We start from the raw sequence: 3,839 nt of genomic DNA, 5'->3' as shown, positions 1-3,839 counted from the left end.
TTTTCACAGAGATTGTGATGTGGCATGAAGTAAGGGGTGGGCTCTGCTATTCTAAAGAACAAATCGATCCAACATTGGATCATAGCCTATATAAACAAACAAAAATAGATGTTTATGTTACATGTTTTGTTCCATTTTGCATGGTATGTAAATAGAACAGTTGCTTGTACAGGCAAATTTTGTTCAGGTTCATTCTGAGATTCACTATTCCATATAAGAATTGTTGATAGTTGTATGTGATGTTTTTCTATCAGAAATTTGAAGTGAGTTCACACAGAGCTTTCAGCGATCTCGTGATCAGAGTTTTAAACCCTGGACCTCAGTTAATGGTTTGGTTTAGAGAGAAATGCCTGTAGAAGAGGAGGATGGAAAGTGATATTTCTGAATATTCTCCCCCAACTCCCCTCAGTCTTTGATATAGGGAAGGTCTTTGAGTAGATTAGCAAAAGGCAGTGGATACTTTCCTAGAAGAAGGCAGCCATCCCAATCTTGGCCATGTAAAGTTTAACCTTTAAGTGTTATGTATTGCATGTAATGTCTTATTAATGTAACAAAGGACCAGAAGATGCAATACTTGACCATAAAGTGCTTGTCCAGCATATTATGTGTGGCTATATTGTGCTACCTCATGTCATGATATGAGCCCAGGGAGTATCTAAAACCGTGCTTGATTCTCATTACTATTAAGGTGTGCGACATTGAGAGATTAATTTCTTATCCTTGTTAAAAGGTCAATGTCAACTGAACTCTGTTGCCTTTGCTGCATTGCAAAATTTTGTTCACTGCCTACAAAGATTATAGAAGGTTCCCCACTACCTGATTTTTAGATAACTTCCCCTAGATCAGGAGTGTCAAACTCGAGACCCGCAGGCTGGCCTGGAAATATCAAAGAACTGGCTGTGGCCCATTTTTGGCCTCCCTGATTTCCAGCAGCACTCTGCAAAAACCGGGCAGTGCGGGGGTGCCTCTGTATGGCCCATTTTTTGGTTGGCAGAGTGCTGCTGGAGGCTGAAAATGGGCTGTGCAGGAGCCTCGCAGGGTCTACATGTGGCCCATTTTTGGACGGCAGAGTGCTGCAGGAGACCGTGGAATCCAAAAATGACCTCCCCCAAAACCCCATTTTGGCCAGCAAATTCCTGCAGGAGGTGTCTTTCCCGCCTCCCCCCTGCTTCCCCGTCCCACAGAGGAGAACTACAATGCTGATCTGTCCCTCAAAGAAATCCAGTTTGACATCCCTCCCCTAGATTCTTGTGCCATTGTTCTTTACTTACAACACTTTGAAAAAAAAATCAGTGGCAAAAAAACGAATCGTCTGCCCACTCTTCATTTAGTTCTGTGGATTTGAACAAACGCCAATTGCCCTCTTCTATAACACAATCCTAAATTCTCCTGAGCTTCTATCTACCATAACAATGGTTTTTCCGTGCTCTTTATATGACATTCAACTTACAGGATAAATATATTTTATTTTCCATGTGATTCCTTTTACCTTTTCTAGAGGGGTCTAGGACAACTCGATGCAGCCAACTTACCACATCTAACTCGCTGTGACCAACTTGCAGGACAACTCGCCGTGGCTAACTCACCATGGGACAAGAGTTACACTAATATCAAAGAAATGGTGAAACATTAAGGAAAAGATGCAAAAGAAGGGACAAAATGAAATGTGAATGACAAAATTATTTTAAATTGTTGAATTGTTCTGCAGCAAGTTGTCCCTCAGTGGGTTGGCTGTGACAAGCTGGCCGTGCCAAGTTGCCCCATTCTGTTCTAGAGATCATTTTAAACACTCACCAGAGATGTGCATTCCACTACGTCATTGCTTAATCAAAGTTTGCTGAATAAACCAAAATGGGCCATGTCTGCACTGTAATTTTAAAATTCTTGTGGCTGGGATCCCAGAACATATCAATTAAACCAACTGCATTATCTATGTGCTGTGTGATCTAGGTGAAAGTTAGCATCCACTCCAGCAAGATACTTTCCTAATTACAAACTTAACAAACTGAAAAAACTCCTGTTTTGAAGCCCCCATCTGTATGATTCCTGTATACAATACATTTGAAACCATGGTGGGAAAGTCACAACTTACTGAAATAAGCTGGTAGGTATAGTATTTCACTTTTATCTCTTTCCCTAATAAGCCTTGAATTAGAACTGATTTAATTGTAAGTGAAACTGGTCTTAAGTGGCAAGTCATTAATGATGTCTTGCATGGGCTGTATATTTTCTATAATATATAAAGCTGGTTTAAAGATTGTTTAATGGAAATTGTATCCAAAAAGAAGGATACAATCAATTGCTGTTGATTGCAAACCAGACAAATATCGCTGTATAGGTAGCCTTAGTAAGAATAGTGATTCTTGCCTTCACGTTTTCCTGTGGGAAGCAGCTAACGTGTGCATTATGACAACTTAATCCGCATGAGTCAGACTGGAATGGTGTATTAACATGCAAATCCTTTTTCTTCAGGAGCTGATGAAATCCCATTGAAGTTCCATCTTTAACTAACAAGATTCAAACTCATTTCCATTTCCAATGCAGTGGAATAAAATTCAGAAGAGAGGAATGGTGTATTAAGTATAATTTTGATGAAAAAAGGAGACAAAAACTAATTTGAAAAGCAAGGTTATATGCTTTTTTTTAAAAAATAGCAAATGTTGTGCTCTGAAACGTTCAGCAATTGCAACTACCCCACACAATATTTTTTCAAATAGATAAAAAAAATAAGTATTTTACTTTGATCCACCAGCAGAATATCATTCTCAGTGTATACCACTACAAACCTTTTGGAGTGATTGGGATTACAGTATCAGATAATGTGTTGAATGTTTATTATATTAATCTAGAATGAGATAAATCAGACTGCATGCACTGATTTGTCTGAGCAAGAGTAAATTTTTAGGGTGTCTACTTGAGATATAATTTTAATAAGGAATAGGAGTCTATGTTGTGGTAATTCCATGCAATTCTGTTGTGCTTGAATTTAAAAAAATATTAGATTTACAACTGACTGCCACTTAATGCTTCTAGACAATTGCTACTTCTTTACACAGTACTTTGGTAAGATTAGGTCACCTGATGACCTAAACCATGGTTTGGTTAATTGAGATTTGGTAAATGACAAATGGTTGGATTTGCAGAACATACTAAACCATAAACAATGGTTTGTAAAATAAAATGGCTGGATTCATGTAACTTGAGCCAAAATTAAATAAACTGCATTATGGCTTAATATGTTGTGAGAAATAAATCATAACATCTATTAGGATGATTTATTAGGTGTACATATGAAAACCACAAATTTTGCTTAAATAACAGTATAAATATAGTATTCATTATAAGTGTTTAAAAAAATAACCTGGTGCCCACTGAATGTTTTAGACCACCTCTCTTACCATTCTGAGTCATAAGTTGTATTGTGGGAGAGTTGTGCTAGTTGTCTTTCAAAACATTTAATGGGCACAATGTTGGCTGTGTTTACTTTGTTAGCAATTCAGAGTACTGATTTTGAAACATGATTCAAGGTTTGGGTATGTATACTTTCTAGAGTATCATGTCACTTTTAATCGAACGATGTCTAAGGGAAGTGTGTATACATGTTTACATCTTATCTAAGGACATTTCCTGAAGTGAACTGGAGAACTTTATGCATTCTGTAGTTTCTAAAAGGTAAAGAGAGTATGAGGCAAATAAAACTTACACATTACAACCTCCCTAAACCTGTAATATGTTCCCCTATACTTAGTGATCTTAATTTATATCTCTGATACATCAAAACTCTACCTTTAACTATATCTAAATACTAGCATCAAGTGGAAGGGTGATTTGGTCCTGCA

The 3,839-nt window shown here is 37.3% G+C and overlaps 1 long non-coding RNA gene across 1 annotated transcript; it reads left to right on the top strand.

Annotated features, from left to right (window-relative positions):
- Positions 1 to 2,033: 2,033 nt before the first annotated feature.
- Positions 2,034 to 2,639, top strand: LOC148132229 (uncharacterized). The gene is made up of 2 exons (XR_015747746.1): positions 2,034 to 2,104; positions 2,473 to 2,639. It is a non-coding gene; the product is annotated as an uncharacterized LOC148132229 (long non-coding RNA).
- The last annotated feature ends 1,200 nt before the right edge of the window (positions 2,640 to 3,839 follow it).

Source organism: Notechis scutatus, chromosome 2 (genome assembly GCF_049901735.1).
Source record: "Notechis scutatus isolate UNSWTSFEM ecotype Mainland chromosome 2, rNotScu1.2, whole genome shotgun sequence".
In the NCBI taxonomy this organism is placed as follows: domain Eukaryota; kingdom Metazoa; phylum Chordata; class Lepidosauria; order Squamata; family Elapidae; genus Notechis; species Notechis scutatus.
This window is presented reverse-complemented; position numbering and strand designations above follow the sequence as displayed.